The 17,267-nt window shown below is 54.2% G+C and overlaps 1 protein-coding gene across 3 annotated transcripts in view; it reads right to left on the bottom strand.

The window, feature by feature from the left end:
• The window catches only part of PWWP2B (PWWP domain containing 2B), a 109,920-nt gene that overhangs the window by 49,295 nt on the left and 43,358 nt on the right, over positions 1-17,267 (bottom strand). The window contains exon 3 of one of the 3 annotated variants that reach the window (XR_012662859.1): positions 4,777-5,003. The exons of the other annotated variants lie outside the window; for them this stretch is intronic. The gene's annotated coding sequence lies outside the window, so the exon portion shown is untranslated. The remainder of the gene's footprint in view (positions 1-4,776; positions 5,004-17,267) is intronic. 3 annotated transcript variants of the gene reach the window in all.

Genomic DNA, 17,267 nt, shown 5'->3' with positions numbered 1-17,267 from the left:
CAAAGGCCGAGTGCTATTTAAGAAACAAGCACCAGGTTAAAATCAATTTGGCAAAGGTGGCAGTCCTGCCGCTGCCCTCTGCCCGCCTGGGAGCTCACCCAGCGCCCACCCGGGGACGCCGGCAGCTTCCCCAGCCATCTGCACGCCTCCCCAGGCACCTGTGCCGTGCACGGAGGGGTACTGCACGTGGCAGTGCGATGGAGATCATCCTCTCAGGCTCTGCGTTCTTCCAGTTTTTTCAGTACACTTTTGCAATCCAAGATAGGGAAATAAGCAAATGCAAAGGTGTAAGCCCTTTTGCTCTCTATTAAAAGAAGCGTGCATCAGGCAGGGAGGAAAGCAGGGAGCCCCACGCCACCTTCTGCTCTGCTGCTGTCCGCGATCCCCATCTTGGTTGTTATCCCGCACCTTCCGACCAGACGCCCCCCGCCGCAGGGCTGCCTCGCAGGGGCGCCGAGCAAAGCCTCCAAAATGGTCCGAGCCCAAGGTTATACACGGCGTTGCAGGGGCAGCACCTCCCTGCTGCAGCCGAGACGAACTGCTGCGCGCGGGTGATGGCGTTGGTGCCCGTCGTGGCTCTGCCGACGCCCTCGCTCAGATGCGGTGTGGCGGGGCTGAGGCAGCCGTCGCTGGGGAAGCACAGGGGGCTGGCAGCGGTGACAAAGCCCCACGCCGCGGCGCGACCGCGCTCCCTCCACCAGCCCAGCCCCGCGCCGGGGGCACAGCGGGCTCCTCGGTAAAGCACTTCCCGAGCGCGGCGTCGCTCCACATTTGGCGATGGATGTTGGCACACACACGCCAGACCTGCTCCGCTCGGCGAGCAGCTGAGGCGCCCCGGCACGAGGGCTCGCTCGCCTCCTGCGAGCTCCCGGCTGTGCACGGGGCCGGCACTGCTCGAGCGCAGCAGTGGCGCTGGGAAAATGTGTGCCGAGGTGGTTAAAAACTCATTTTTCTCTGTGTGGGTGTTACTGGTGATTTAAAAAAATAAATGAAGTTAGTGCAACTGAACTCTGAGATAGTCCTAATAAATGTTCTGTGCTCTGTGAGTGGCCTGGAAATGAGATCAGTCAGAATTGGTAAAAGCCACAGCGTATTCACCCCTTTCCCCAGCCCTACACACACACACAGAGCTGAACTCTGCTTTCATCAGAGGATTTATACATGTTCCTTCTATCACCAATAGAAATCAAGGGGCTCATACTTTAAAGGCACTGAGCTGCACTGTGTGCAACAGACCCATGTTGGCTTAAGGAGCCCACAGTTTATTTTTAGACCCATTTATACGTCTCTTACCTTAATCTCTCCTTGTTTAATCTGTTTTTGCGCTCTGTTCTGATATTAGGGATAGGCAAAAAAACCAGTCAGGTTTAAAAACCCCATCCCCAAACCCCAACACCACGTGTTATTGACCACAGCGAGAGCAAACGCAGACATGGAGGAAACTATTTATAGCTCAGATAAACAGCTAGAGGTTTTGCTTAATGAAAGGAAATGGAAAAATAGCGCTCAGACGTAGACCTTGAACGTGTTGCCCTTGCCTGGGCTCGGGAAGGCTGGCGGGTTCCCACTGTCCCCAACAGCCCACAGGGACAGGGACGGGGACCCGGTCCCCACGGCACGGCTGGGGATGGGGACGGGGATGTGGGCGCTGCCGCCACTGCTGGGCACCGGCCGGGGTCTCAGCTGCCGCGGGCATGTCTGGATTTACACAAATGCTGAGTGGGAATTTTGTTTCTGCCCTACAAACTGGATGGGAGAAGAGAATGCTGTCCTGCCCCAGCCTGCAGAGGATTGCTGCTGTGTGACTCACACGGGCAGGAGGGCTTTAACCTGCCTTCGGCAGGGACAGGAGGGAGGATGCTTGGGGCACTTATTTGGCCAGGCTAGCAGGAACAAAGGTATTTGTTCAGAAAGTCAAACATATAGCCCTGTGTCACATTAACTTTGAACGACCCTAAACGCATTAAGTAGAACTAATCCAGCTGAGTTTTCCGGGGAGAAGGAATACACAACAAATCTCAACCAGCTTCTGTGCCCTGAGACTTCTGGAGTTCAGGGTTTTTATTTTATCCCCAGTTTTGCATCAAAGAGGCCCAGCTGGGGCCAGCTGCCACAGCAGAGTGGGGTCTCTGGGGAGGGCAGCCCCAGGCAACCCCAGGCAACGCCATGGCACAGCATGGCATGGCACGGTGTGACAGCACAGCATGCCACGGCATGGCATGGCATGGCGTGGCACGGTGTGGCACAGCATGGCGTGGTGTGACACAGCACGGCATGGCATGGCACGGCACAGAATGCCACGGCATGCCATGTCATGGCATGGCACGGTGTGCCACAGCGTGGCATGGTGTGACACAGCACGGCATGGCACGGTGTGGCATGGCGTGGCACAGCGTGGCATGGTACGTCACGGCACAGCATGGCATGGTGTGACACAGCACAGCATGGCACAGCGTGGCACAACAGGGCACAGCACAGCACAGCATGGCACAACATGGCACAGCACGGCATGGCACAGCATGGCACGGCGCAGCACAGCATGGCACGGCACAGTGTGGCACCACCCCAGCAGCAGCCCCCCAGCATTCCCCGTGCCGGCGGGGCCCAGGGCGGTCGGGGTCGGGCCCGGCCGTGGGCGATGGCAGGATGCGCTGTGCCTGTCCCGCAGCCGCGGCGCGGCCTGTGATGCTCTCCAGGGTTCCCAGAACACCGCTTGCGGCATCTGTGCCGATCGCCCGGTTTGTGCTGCTGGTCAGGCGCTCCGGGCAGGGAACGCGGTTCTAAGTCAAAACAAGCCAACCGTGTTCCCATTTTCTTTAGCCCACCTGAAGCCGGCTTGACTCAAGTCACAGGGTTAATCCCTGAATTTCAGGCCCAGGGAACAGGGCTGTGCTAATTCTTTCCTGGAGATTTGCTAATTTGATTTTTCTTTTCCTGAGACATAAAAGCCGAACCTCCAGAGCAGAACTTCCTAATCAGCACAGAGAAAAGGAAATCACTTATTTAGTGGGAAGGATGTAGGCATACAGAAGGGAAACATTTCCATATTCTTTTTGTGGGTATGAAAAACAACTTTAAAGAGTGAATCCCCTAAAATCTATTTTTGTTGCAAAGAAATGAAGCTTTGCAACCCTTCTGTGTAGTCGTCTTGTTCTCTGTACCTATAAAAGAGAGCATCAATGTGATGAGGTGAACTGGAACATCTTCATGTTCAAAATATTTTACATTATGGACTGGAAGAGGAGGGAGGAAGCCGGGAAGAAACAAAGTACTCGTGAAGAGTGCAAAGCCCTTAGATTAAATCTGCTGAGCGCTGAGTCAGTCCTGCAGTTTCTACGACGCCTGTGAACGTGTTTTGGAGTCCCTAACTCCACAGAAATCCAAGTTTAGACCCCCAGGATCCCATCATCGTACACCAAAGCCAGCCTGCAGTACACAGCAAAGTGTTGGCCAGATGAGTCGCCAGTGGAAGCCACAATTTAATTATCTAATAAATGATTTTAAAAGCGTATATAGTAGAGCTGTATGAGACTACTTCCCTGCTAACAAACAGCTGCCTCTTGCTACGGACACAGTAGTCCAGCTACTTGTTGTTGGGTCTTTTTACAATATCCAACAATTTTTGCCTAAATACACTGCGACTCTGAGGACTGCCAGAATATTTCAGATTTGGTCCAAAACCTGAATTTTAGCACCAGCTAAAGCTCTCATCACAGCCACAGGAAAGGAAAAAAAAAAAGCCCTGGGGCCTATCCGACGACAGAAGTGAGGCCAAGCGGCTCATTGCTGTACGAACTCTGCAGAGGAGCCAAGGAGGCTGCTGGAGCAGCGCTACGGTTGCTCCTTCCCCAGCTGGCCGTGGCACAAAGTAGTACAAAACATCAAATCTGGTTCCATTTTCTAGAGGTCAGAACGAGCCCATTTTCCACAGTTTTCTGCTGTGTTTTATACCCTCGGATTTTATCCAATCCATTTTAAAAGCTACTGCTGCTTCAAAAGCTGGCCTGCTGACAAGACAGCCCCAGTGCACTTGGGCACCGACCGGCGCAGGGTTGTGGCCACCTGGGGATGCCCGAGCCCCACGCTGCCCGCCGCCCGCGACCGGGCTGGGCAGAGGCTGCTCCGCGGAGCCGCGCACGGACGTGCCAGCCGCTGGCTGGGGGAAACCCGTGGCACCAGTGCTTCGTCAGCTGGGACACCTGGCATCCCTGCAGGCCAGGCTGCAGCCTCCAGCCCTTCCGCCAGCTGCAATTTTTCCCTTGGTACGTGTTTTGGCAGGTTGCAGGGTCCTTGGAGCAGTGTTCAATGACTTCTGGGTGCTGCAGGGGCTGCTGTGGGCTAAAAGCTGCTGGGACCCTTTTTGGCCTTGCACAAATGCCTGTAACATGCAATAGGGTTAAACTGGAGTTTTAAACCAGGCTTCTCCCCAGCTTTCCCTGTGCCCATTGCTTGTTTCCACCTCTCACTCTGCATGGGTTTGCACCCTCGCCCACATCCTTGGCGCCAGCCGCTGCCTCTCCCCCTCCCAGCCGTGCAGACCCCCAGGCTCGCCCAGCATTACCGCCCTGGGTGGGCACAGGGACAGGCTGGTCCCCGCCGCCGCCGCCGGCCTGACGGAGCACCGGCCAACAGCCACCCACTGTGGGGACAGCCGTCGGTCCTTGCAGCGGCATCCCCGAGGCCCGGCAGTGGATTTCCAGGCTAATTCATCTGCTGCACAGCAGCTGATGGCAGCACCATTATTCCTAGCCAGAGGTGCGAGGACATAATATTTACCCTTTCTTTTATGACGTCATTTTTCAAAGATTAAATTAGGGCAGCCTAATTTAAATCCGTGGGTAGAAATGTGCTGTTGGCAGGGCAGTCCACACCCGGTGTGGGTTCGGCGGCGCCGCCACGATCTGCTGGAAACAGCTGAGCTCTCTGTTGGGATGCCCGGTCGTTTTGGTCTAACCGCACTCTGCCAGCAGTGCCATTCAGTGGATGCCGGAGTTGCGTAGGATCTAAAATTCAGGAGGACAAGGGGATGATGCTTACAGGAAAGTCACACCGAATGTAATGGAGAATGAAAACATTCCCAAACCAGGAGGCTTACCTGCATAGCGCTGTGTAGTTAATGACAAAAAGATGACATTAATTTCTGCTTATTTTACAGCAATATCATCTCTTTTGCTTTTAATGGACTTTGAGACCAATTTCTACAAAAATCCTAAACTTTCTTTGCAACACTTGCTAAGCTGAATGCTTATTCCAAACACAAAATACAGCTGTATAAATTACACATTATTTAGTGACTCATAAGAAAAACTGTTAACAGTGAGGGGTGGCTGAGAAAATAATTACACAAGAAATCCTGCAAATTGGAAACATTGCGGGACACTCCCAGCATAAATCTGAAGGCCTAAAATGAATCTCAGCACCCCCCGGCTCTTGCTGAGGGCAGGCGGCCGCGGGCTCGGGGACGGGCGCTGGGTGCGGGGCCCGTTGGGCGCTGGGGCAAAGGCAGCAGCAGCACCAGGGCACCGGGAGCCCTGCCAGGCGCTTCCACGCTCCGTCCCCTCCGCGGTGGCTGGGCGCCGGGAGCGTGGGGCAGGGCTCCTGCCTGGAGGCACAGGGAGCGTTTCTCTGAAACCCAAAGTGTGTTTCATTTAGGAAGTTTCATGACACTCGCCCGAATCTGCAGCAATTGCAGCACTAGGCAAAGTGTTTGGGATGTCACCCGGGTGGAGGGAGTCAGGCACCCAGGTGGCAGTATGAGTTTAGTCCTTTTGGTTTAGCCTGGCAGTTAGGGCAGGGCTGAGCTGGCTGCCAGCCACGCTGGGGAGGTCGCTGGATTCCCAAGCCTCCCTTTTATTTACTAAAATTTCTCCAAATGATACGTGAGCTGTAACTTTCCCAGGTGTCTCCTGGGTGTCCCTCACCCATCACCCCAGATAATAACAGTGCGGTGCAAAAAAAACCCAAGAAACCAAAGAGCTGACAGGGTTGTGAGATGCCCTTTCAAACACCCTCCTGTTAAACTGCTGTCTTTAAAAGCGAGCGTCTCCTTTGAGGTGACAAGGCTGCGCTAACGAACCCTCCCCCACTGGGTCTCATGAGGCGCAGGGACCTCCGAGGCCACCTCGTCTTCAGCCCCCTCTACCCCGGGCATGGGAGGGTGGTTGTGGGCAAGCACGGGGGCTGAGCGGACAAAAGGCAGACAAAGGAGAAGAAAACCCCAAATGAATCTAAAAGCAGCCTGGAAATCATGAACTCCGGGTTTGCCACCCATGGGCAGCTGTGCTCGTCTTGCACCAGGGCCGTGGGCCGCGTGGTGGGTCACAGACAGACCCCGGGCTGCCGCAGCCCCTGCTCCCGGTCCTGCTGGGGACCTGGCCCTTGCTGCGTCCCCAGGAGCTGCAGGGAGCACAGGCCTCCCTCCTGCAGCCGCAGCCCGGCCTCCTGCCTGCGCGGGCGAGCTCTGAGCGAGCCCCGCTGCAATTAACTGACTGCTGGGAAGGCATTTCTGAGGGAAATAGGAAGCTGGTTTGTTAAGGATGGCCTACCCGGATCCAAACCTCTGCCCCAGCATCAGGAACAGCCTCAAGTTGTTGGAGCAACAAGGCCAGCCACGGCTGAGCATCAGCGTCACTCACCAAGAGAAAGGCAATGCTGCTCGGAGAAAATGAGTGACAACAGCTGGGGACACTGCAAAGAGGCAATACAGAGCCTGCAGCATCATTTCCTTGGGGGAGGAACACACGCTGAAGCAATTCTGCAGCTTAACACCTCTGCTTTAGTCTCAGAAGTACTTTGGTCCGGTAGCTTGGCCCTATGTTTTTGCTAGCACGCCCACGGGTGCCCCCGGTGCTGCGGTGTACACCTGCAGCGAGCACTTCCTCTCCCCTGGGACGCCTGTTTCCACTCCTGATTAATGAGGAGAACAGCAGCAGCACCATGGACCAGAAATGCCCATCTGCTTTGGTTTCACCTCAACCTCCTTTCCCCAAAAGGTGGTTTGTGTGTCACAAAGCTTTGGACATACTAAGGTATAATTTCCCGGATACAAGTTGGAAATTTTGACAGCTGCGCAGGGAGTAGGATGGACTGCAGACAAACCCAGACAGCAAATTCGTTCTTTTTTCATAACAAAAACAATGACTTCACTAGAAGCATAATATGCCGTCTTTTCCTCTGTTGGGAAAGTACCATTTAGTCTCCAGCTACTTCCTGAGTAAGCCAAAATAGCGGTGCCCAGCACGGGAGCAGGATCGGGATGGAGGGGAGGAGGATGTTTCCTCCAGGCAGGTGCAGAGGCTGCTCCGGGATGTGCTCGGCAGCGTAGCAGTTCCCAGCCAGCAAATACCATGAAGGTCAGCGACCAGAAATAACTAAGTTGGGTTTTTTTCTAGTTCTCATTTCACTCACATCCAAAAGCAGGATCCCAACTATTTTCCATGGTCTTTAACCTATGCCTTCACTAAGGATCAGCTGCATTTTCCAAGCGAGCCTGTGATCTGAGCTGCCTGAGCAAGAGGAGTTGACCCGTCGGCCTCCGCTCCTCTGCCCGTGCGGCTCCCACCCCCTACCCATGCTGCTCCCACCCCCTGCCCGTGCGGCTCCCACCCCCTACCCGTGCGGCTCCCACCCCCTACCCGTGCGGCTCCCACCCCCTACCCATGCTGCTCCCACCCCCTGCCCATGCTGCTCCCACCCCCTGCCCGTGCTGCTCTCATCCCATTCATTGCAATTAATAATAATTAAAAAAAAAACCAAAAAAACCAGAAAAACACATTTAAGTGAAACTGCATTTTTCCAAAAAGCCCCAACCTCATTTAACTGGAAAAAAATTTTCATTGAGCTCCAGTTCAGCTTCATTACAAAAAACTTCTAGTTTACACTTTGCAATAAGAAAAAGATTGTCAGCATTTTCAAACAGACTCTTAGCTTTGTTGATAATTCATTATTATTATTTCCTTCTCTTATAACTGTCAATATGTGAGCTCATCTTCTACCTGATAACACTCAAACTCTGGGGCCAGCAGTTAAGATAAAATGGGGCAATTGCAGAAGCCCCCCTGGGTAAATGTGCTTGTTCTGGCTGAAGGAAATGCTGCCCGACTGCTCTGTTATTCCCGTGCAAACGCATATGGAGAGGTAAGGGTGGACGGAGGCTCCCACCTCATTCGGGAGGAGCAGCGCTTCTCCGGGCGCCCAGCGAGCTGCTGGCACGCCGGCTCTGCCAGGGCAGAGAGATTTCACTCCGGTACGACTGAGGGCTACTGAAGATTTTGCTCTGATCTCCAGGTTCCCCTGGGAATCCTTCATTCCCTTGCAGGAGTTTCCCTGCCACAAACCAGCAGCGGGGTGGCTATCGAAGAGCAAACCCGCTCCGGTAGCCTGCGCTCCAGAGACGGGCCCCAGCCCAGGCGCGACGCTGCCGGCTGACTGTGCAGCCGCCTCTGCCCTGGCACGGGCTACTCGATTACGCAGATATAATTGACCAGAGCTTGCATAGGCGCAGATGTTGTAAATGGACACAAAATGATCCAGCCAAAGTTTTTCTTTTTATTCTAGCCAACCTATTTGTTTAAATCTTCTGCATAAGTGAATTCCAGACAGATACAATGCTCAGCGAGAAGAACATTTCTTCCATTGGTTCTAAATGTACCAACCTTCCCATTTGCACTTGGCCTCTTGAAAAATACTGCTGTTAATTATTATCATTACTGGATCATAGAAACAGTCTTGAATTTTAACCATTAAATTTAACTGACAAAGAAGAGCAACTCAAAGCCCTGGAAAATTATATGGATTTTCAGTGCAACTCTTTAAAAGGCTTCTTCAAAAAAATCTACTTAAAACCACATTATACTCTCTTAGCTTGTTTTGATCTTTTAATTCAATTGGTTTGTCCTTGGAAATCAATAGACCACTAAGAAAATACAGTTCTATTTTCCACATCTAATGCAGAATATGTGAATGAACATAATTATTAAGACGACCAGCCAGGTGGAAAATTCTGTCCATTTTATCTCTGCAGCGAAAGCTGGAGTATCAAACACATTCAGATACATGAGAAATTCACCTCCATTATGTTTAATCCTCCTCAGTGGCGGTACCGTGGTGTAATCGCCCCCTTGGCAGAGCAGTGGCACGCTGACGCAAAGCACATTCTTCGCCTATATTACATTTACAGCCCAATAATAAAACCTGTCCTTGGGATCTATCATCGACGAATGTTTGACAGCACAAGGACTTTAGTACCAGTAAAAAACCCAACCGAACAAAAACCACCCAAAAAACCCCAAATCGCGCTGACTGCTCTGACACAAGTGAGAGCAGCGGCGCCTGGGGTGGGCTTCGAGCGCGGGTCTTGTACTGAAACGGCGAGGCCGATGGCGTTGAAGTTTGAGGTGGGCTCAAGCCCAAGTGAAGCAATGCCGAGGCGGAGACCTGAGATCCGGAGAGCTGGGAGGAGAAAACCGACCCGAGACTCCCCTGAAAGGAGACCGGAGCTGACCTCTGCCAGGATCCTCACCATGAGGGGCACAGCGTGGCGACTTCGACGGCCGCCCTACGCCAAGCAAGAGGAAAGAAAAAGCCGGAAAAGTAACGGCCCCGGAGGGAGGCGCAGCCGCGAGGCGATCGCTCGGCCTGAGCGCTGCGCGCCGCTGGGAGCGCGTGCCTGCACCAGGCGGCGGCGGAGGAAGGTGGGACGAGGCCGAGGGCTCGGGACCGGCCGATCGCGGTGTGTGGCAGGCGGCCGTGCTGGCACAGCCGTGAGGTACAGGCGGCCGCGCCGGCACAGCCATGCGGTACAGGCAGCCGCACTGGCACAGCCGTGCGGTACAGGCAGCCGTGCTGGCACAGCCATGCAGTACAGGCAGCCGTGCTGGCACAGCCGTGAGATACAGGCGGCCGCGCTGGCGCAGCGCGCGGTACAGGCAGCGGCACTGGCACAGCTGTGCGATACAGGCAGCCGCGCTGGCGCAGCGTGCGGTACAGGCGGCCATGCTGGCACAGTGTGCGGTACAAGTGCCACGCTGCCAGGGCTGCTCCTGCCACACAAACCACGTCACTGCCCAGGCAGGAGGGTCCACCTCGGGTCAAGCACCTTCCACGAACTGTTCACCACAGCCGGCGTGTCGTGTGTGTGCGAGTGGGTTCGAGGCTTAAAAGCACCAACTGTCCATTATTTTGGGATTTTTCTTGGATTTTACCTACATTTGTGACTTGGCACTAAGAGGCTCCCACGCTGAGCACATACAAACACGCTAAACGGAGCATGGGGGGACGATCACGTACACATGTAGCATACGGGACCAGGTGCCTTCGACATTTGTTTATGCAGATTAACATTATAGAAAATTAATCGTAAGGAAAGCAAACACTCCAGCCTCACATTCCCTGCACGGCCGAGTGTGATCGTTTCTCTGGCCTCTATTGCTAGAAAAATCTTTCTTTTCATGTCCTTTGAAACTTTGTCCTTTGAACTACAGTGTTTTCTCTACCACTGCTGGTGGATCGCACTCCCAACAGCTGAGAAATCTGAGATTTAATTTCAGGCTTCAAGGAAAACTTTCAGTGCAAATTGATGTCCTTTAAGCAAGGTATACCTGGAAACTATCTAGTAAAAACCAAGATCTGCAATTTTCCCCCTAAGCTTTCAATAGTCTCATACATCTCAGCAGATCTGCAATATTTAGAAATAGTTGTTGTTGCCACTGAAAATAAAAACCACAGCATATTTGGCCATCACATACACATGGCTAAATATAACACCTGACGGAAAACGGCAACAAACAAGGTGGTTATGGCATGGGATAAAACCAAGAGACAAATAAACCTTATCCATAAATAAATAAACAAATAAATAAGTGGTAGGCACTTTCCTTTTCCAAGTTCCCACAGACTCTTTCGAAACAGGCATTTCTGTGAGTGACTGCAGAATTTGCAGACAAAATAAAAAGATTTTAAGCCAGCTATTACGCAGAGGTAAGGGTGGGTAAGCCACGTCCGAGCTCTCCAGCTGTGCTTTGCCATCACATGCAGCTGCTCTCACCTCCATCGCTTTGGGTTTGCTGGCAGGGAAAGCAAATGTGCTGCGCGGCACGGAAAGCGGAGCGTTGGGCGGCTGTTTGACCTGAACCCTGAGAGCCGTGGCCAGGCGTAAGCAGGGCCCCGGGGTCCCCGTGTGCACCACGGGTGCTCAGGGCCCCCTCAACCCCCCGCTGCTGCTGTGTTGCTTTGGGAAATAAAGCTCCCTATGTGCAGAAGGGGAGACCTGGCCAGCATCACGCACGTGCCCACAGCATCGAGTGTGTGGTTGCTCGTGCACTGTGCTCCCCGGTGTCCTGCTCCCCGGCTGGGGTCTCCAGGACATGGTAGCAGCATTGGCCCGGGCACTGGGGACCACTGCTGCCACACTGCTGGGGAGCCTGTGGGAAGAGATGCCAGACTCCCTGTCTCAAATGCGTGGCTCAACCCCGGTGCCCACCCGTGGGTTCGGACTTGCCCAGCTGTGCCCTTTGCTTGCTGCGTGGCAGACCCGTGCCTGGGCAGCTGGAGCAGAGCGCGGATGGAGGGCTGGCCCGGGGCCGTGGGGCTGTGCACCCCGGCTGGGCGTCTCCATCGCTCCTCGTCGGCCAGAAGCAGAGGTCTTCTTGCAGGCTCAAGAGTTCCAAGTATTTTCCACCTCTGCCACAGCCCCCCGAGCAGCAGCCAAGCACTTGACTGATGCGGCCAACTGCGGTCAGAAAATACAGTTTCGGGGCTGGGAGCGCAACAGCGTCCTGCTCAGTGCAGGGACCGGAGCAGGGACGCTGGGGCAGGGGCAGCGCCCACCTCCACGGACACCAGGGCAAGATTTTCCTTTGGGACCTGGTTCCTGAGCAGGAGCCTAAGTCAGAGAGAGCAGTAACAACATGTTGAGCATTAGTTTGGAGAGGAAAACTTGTTTCGTCTTCCTACGGAATGACAATGCAGTTAATTCCTTCGCTGCCACAGAGGCACAGTTTGCTCGTTGTTGTTACATTGGGAGTATTTTTTGCATGATAGTCTTTGAACCTGGGCGGCACTAGGCATCAGAAACATTCCCAGTTCTGGAAAACAGTTGCCAGAGCTGACATTTATGCTTGCAGTCATGCCTGCACCTCGATCTCCTGCTCCGGGGGAAACACCTGCCAGCAACCGACGGAGCCGCCTTCGAGGGTCTCTGAGTGAGTGATGCTGTTCCTCCCACGCGTGGGGCCCGAGCCAGGTTTGGGGAGGCAGCTGGCAGCCCCACTCGTGTCGCTGCTGGCCCCTCGTGTGCAGCATGCCCAGCACCCCCCTGCAGTGGGGGCACGTGGAGCTCAGCTGCTGCCACACGTCTTGCTCATCGGTGACATGCATTTTCTGTTACGGTGGAGCCTATTTTAAGCTCACCTGTTGTGGACCGTATCCACAGCAAGCTCGAAGTCAGCATTTTTGCGTATCTCCTCTGCAGTGGAAGGGGCATGGAGCCCAGCTGCCTCCCTCGCCTGATATAATTCCCAATTCGCAGGGGGCAGTTGAGGCATGGGGACATTCAGTGACCATCAGCATCAGAAGCTAAAAGGTGTCGGTGGCACTTACAGAGTATCTGTCACCAAATATTGCAGCACCCGGTCCCTGCCCCGAGCTCTGAGCGCCAGCCAGAAAACCTACATCAACAAACCAACCGTCTCCTCTTGTTTCATTAGTGCTCATTAGGAGGGTTTGCAATGGCATGTGGGAAGTTCTGCCAGCTGGATGTGGTATTTAAATATCACAAGTATAGTGTGCGCATGTGTGCGCATGCACAAAATAACCAAAAATTTATCACGAACAAGCATCTGCCTCGGGGAGCTCACATCCATGTGAAAAGAAACTGGCTGTGCAAAGACTCACAGCCAAGCTTTAGGTTTCCGTTCCCCCCCAGTACCCCCGCAGCTTACCCTCATTCCAGAAATACCCTCAGATTAACAAAAAAGAAACAGAAAGAGCCCTGGGAAACCAAGCCCTGCATGTCTTTGGAGGCTGAAGGCTTCCCCACCACCTTCCTCCAAATCAGCTGAAGGAGTCATCTGATGGAGGTCAGATGCTGCCAGGATTTTTAGAGGGTCTATTATGCATTCGTCCGGCAATGGTAAAGCATAGGCAAGTGCCCTGAATGCCCTTTCACTGCAAACTTTCTCTTGAGTAAATTTTCAAGACGCTTCTGTGCCGTATATGTCAGTTACGTACTGTATTAATGAGGTCTTCCCGAGGCCTCCGTTTGAAGTGCTTCTCTAACAAGCACAGACAGGTTAAATTGCCGAGGCAGGCGAGACCTTGCAGCTCTCTCAGGCAGCGGTGCTTCGTGCTCAGCTTCCTTATGGGGGCACTGACGGCATCAGGCGTACCCCGAGGCACGAGTTCAGGGGGTCTCGCAGCCCATGCCTTGCTCCTTCTCTGCCATCGGGATGTTTTACCAAACCCAGGTGGCAGCGTCCCCCCGACAGCGTGCCCTGGCCCTGCAGCTGGGACCGCCGCCGCTGGCCTCGCTGCTGCTGCAACACCACCCGCAGACCCGCGCGTGTCTGCACACCTGCATGCAGCGTGCACGCACACACGCACGCACACACGCATGCACACACCCAGCATCGCAGCTGGTCTCTGCTGCCCAGGGAGCTCGGGGCTCTCCCCGAGGCGTCACCGCAGCAGGAGGGCAGGGGCTCGGTTCCCCTCCTGCCCACGCTCGCACCCGGCGCGCCCCTCCAGCCGCCCCCTCCAGCCGTATCCCAGTGCTCTGCTGAACGGGGCTGGCTCTGCCTCCTGACCCACCCTGAACCAGCAGTCGCTGCTGCAAAATCCCGAGGGCTCCCTCGCTCCCCAGAGCTGGGCCAGCAAGATTTTTGCCTGTATTTCTCACAGTAATGTTTGTAACCTGAATTAGGCCACTGCAGCTGGGAAAGGGAGAATTTTAGTAAAAAGCCTTCTGTGTTCCCCAAACCTGATTTTAACTCCCTGCAGGGCAACGGGTTCTCTGACTGTGTCGTGCCCCCGCCAGGCTGTGCGTGGGTTAGCCCTGCTGCGATGCCCAGCAGTGGCAGCGGGGCCAGCGTGGCGGCACCAGCGTCTGCCTTTCCCGGGTGCTGTGAGTCACTAACGGTGCTGTTCCCAACACGCAGGTGACAAATACTGTGGGTGCGTTTGTCTCCAGAGACTGAGTTTTGAAGTGAAGAGTCTGGCTGCAGGGAGGATGTCTCATCTCCCTAGGAAGCCAGGCTCTCTGCAGCGTGCGTCCCTGGGGACAGCGTGGGCACAGAGCCCCACCACCCCCTCCACGCTGCACGGAGTGGGGCAGGTGGTCATCACCGCCCCTTTGACAGGCATCAACACTCAGCCTGTGCAAACAAGTGGTTCCCCAGAGGAGCAGACGGGCCCGGTGTCAGGTACAAGTAGCCCAAGGCGCTCCCGCTACCTCGGGTCTGTCCTTCAGCCCTGTCCTTCAGCCGCCGTCCTCTGCCTGGGACCCCGCAGAGCACAGGGCATGCGCGGTGCCCCGGTGCGTGGCCTCAGGCAAGATATTTTTAGGCCAGAGGTCAGAGATTGAACAATAAGTTTTGGAAGAAAAGCGTTGACCAGGCCTGATAATGGTTTGTACAGGCATCAGCTGTCAAACATTTATGTTGTAGCTCTCAAAATACAGGGAGCATAATGCTGTGCAGGACTCAGACCACTCCACCCAGAGGATTTCAGGTTGCGTCTGGAGGGAGGTGAAACGCCACACTACATTTAAAGCATCTGAAGGAAAAAACCCCACCCCAAAGCCTGGTTTTGCGTATTACACACACTCAGTTGCTGCATGTGGGAACGAATGGGGACAGTTTTTTGGAAGAAAGAAAATTTCTATAAAGTAATTGCTTTCCCTGTCCTAGTTTGTCTTTCCTAATCATAGGAAGGCTTGTGACGGGTATTTGGGGGAAGAGGGGTGCACGCCAGCTGCAGAGGCTGCTGTGTGCACGGAAGAGCTGTCGTTTCTCCAGGGAACGCTGCTGCGGAACAATGACCTCCTGCTGCAAAGGAGCATCCTCCACCCCTCCCTCACTCCCTGGAGATCCACTCCTCCTCCTCTTCCAGCCCCTCTGTGCCGCCTCCTGCCCTTCACAGCTTCCTCCTCCCCTCTCAATCCTGTCCTGCTTTAGGCATCTGGAAAACCCTCCAGAGCCTTGGTCTGCACGAGAAAATCAGCCACGGGATTTAGCAGGTGTCTCATGAGAGCAAACCATCGCACATACAAATGGGCTTTTTCCACTTTTTGGGAGTGGTTTCACTGTAAAATGAAGGTGGGCTGCAAGCAGGGAGGCGTCAGCGTGCACGGCCGGGTGCAGGCGAGCTCCACTGCCACGGAGAGCAAGCAAATCTGCCGGCGAGAGTGTGAACTCTCTGTTAGAGGCGGTGAGCAGTGGCTGTGTCCTTGGCAGGACAGCTTTCTGCATTTTCAGGGACACTGGACAGTGCAAGGATGAAGCTATTTTTGGCTTGGACACTCCACACGCCAGACTGTGCAAACGCAGGCAGCACAGAGCGTGGGCCCTGCTGCACCACGCCGTGGAACGGCCCCGCGCCCTGCCTGCGCACACCTGCATGCGTGGAGCTGTGCGACATGGCCGAAAGCAGCCTTTCCTTGCACCAACACCGCCAGGCGTGCACCGCGAGGAGCACGTGCAGAGCCCCACGCGCATCTTCCCCCACCGACCCCAGGAGCCACGCGCCGTCAGCATCCCTCTGCGTGCTGCGGCCCATCTTCTTCCCAAACAAGCAGGGCCTGCCCGTGGCGGCAGCAGCGGCTGGGCTCGGTTTGTGTCTCCTCAAGCACCCCGCAACCACTCGGGCTCAGAGAAGCGCAGACTCCCCAGGAGCCTGAGCCGAGCGGGACCCCCGGCCGAAGCCACGAAACAGGGGGACTCACAGCTGTGGGGCTGCGTCTGTCTGTCCAGCGCCCCGGCCCAGCTGCGCCGCTCCCGCACTCCCCGCTGGAAGGAAGCAGCCCAGACGCGGAAAATGCTTATTCGCTGCCAAAGGGCAAAAATGAGATGGCAAAGCCTACTTCTGCCTTCTGGTTTTTAGAATAAAAGTCTTGGGAACGGTGGCTTTGCCACCCCCCTTTTCCTGAGAAGAGATTGAGCAAGCCTTAAATACAGGCGGGTTGTTTTCTCTCTGGACTGTGCTTTAGGGCTGTCAAATCTTGCACAAAATGCTCACTCCTCCCAAATGGTTTTAAGGCACTGAAGTATAATAGGTGCTAACAAAACGTGAAGTGTTTAAACAATCTGACTATAAATCTCTTCTGCTTTCAGTTGCTCAGCCTTTCATCCCCTGTCATAATTATTTATATTTTTCTACACCGAGTTCCTGGACAGATGAAACCTCAGCATCTAATGGAAAAAAACAAGTGGGGGCGGGGGGGGGGAAACACAGCAGAAAATAAAAAAGAATCCTTGAATTGTCAATACACATCACACAGAAGGAAAACATGCAAATGCCCATTTTCATCACCCTGGCAAGCCACCCTGCCCCATCAGCGAACTGCTCTCCTTCCCCTGCCACTCACTGGATGGGTTTCCACCTCCTGCTTTTAATTCCTTTGTTTATTTAAATGCAACAATGAGTCAGCCCAAAGCACACGAAAAGGTGTGAGACGGCCGCAAGATAAGAATACAGCGCAAATTTTAAAAAATCAGACACGGGCTTCAATTCCAACAGCCAGGTGGGGAGCGGCGGCGTGGCAAGGGGAGGGCAGGCGATGCCGGCAGCTGCTGCGGTGGCCCTGAGACCCCCAGCCAGCACAGAAAGGGCACGCTGCCTTCGGGGAGGGCAGCTGGAGTTATGTGATCCAGTGCTTGCTTGAAGAAGAAAAATATTTTGCTTTCGAAGGAGATGATAAGCCGCTGCTTGGATTCTTTCAAAGTACATCTTTGGGACGTTTATGCATAGAAATTTCTTTTTATTTTTATTTCCAATTCCTTTTTTTAAGTCTAAGAAATGTGCTTGCAGTGCTGGTAGGGAGGATAACATAGTCATACAGTGCATTAATTGCCAGGCATGCATCACCCATCAGATTCAGCTCCAGTAGAGACCAAACCTCACACACGGTCCTAAACTTTATGAAATTCTCCTTTATTAACTCAAAGAACTAAAGAGAGTAAAACTCCTCTCCTTGGAAACATCCCAGCAAAGATTTACAGATTTCCACAGTCAAGTCCAAAGCAGAAGAGCAGACCTTGGCAGATAACGTGTTC

The sequence above is a fragment of the Phalacrocorax aristotelis genome, chromosome 12, assembly GCF_949628215.1.
Source record: "Phalacrocorax aristotelis chromosome 12, bGulAri2.1, whole genome shotgun sequence".
NCBI classification, from domain to species: Eukaryota; Metazoa; Chordata; class Aves; order Suliformes; family Phalacrocoracidae; genus Phalacrocorax; species Phalacrocorax aristotelis.
Note: the sequence above shows the minus strand (reverse complement) of the source record. Positions and strands in the feature narration are given on the sequence as shown.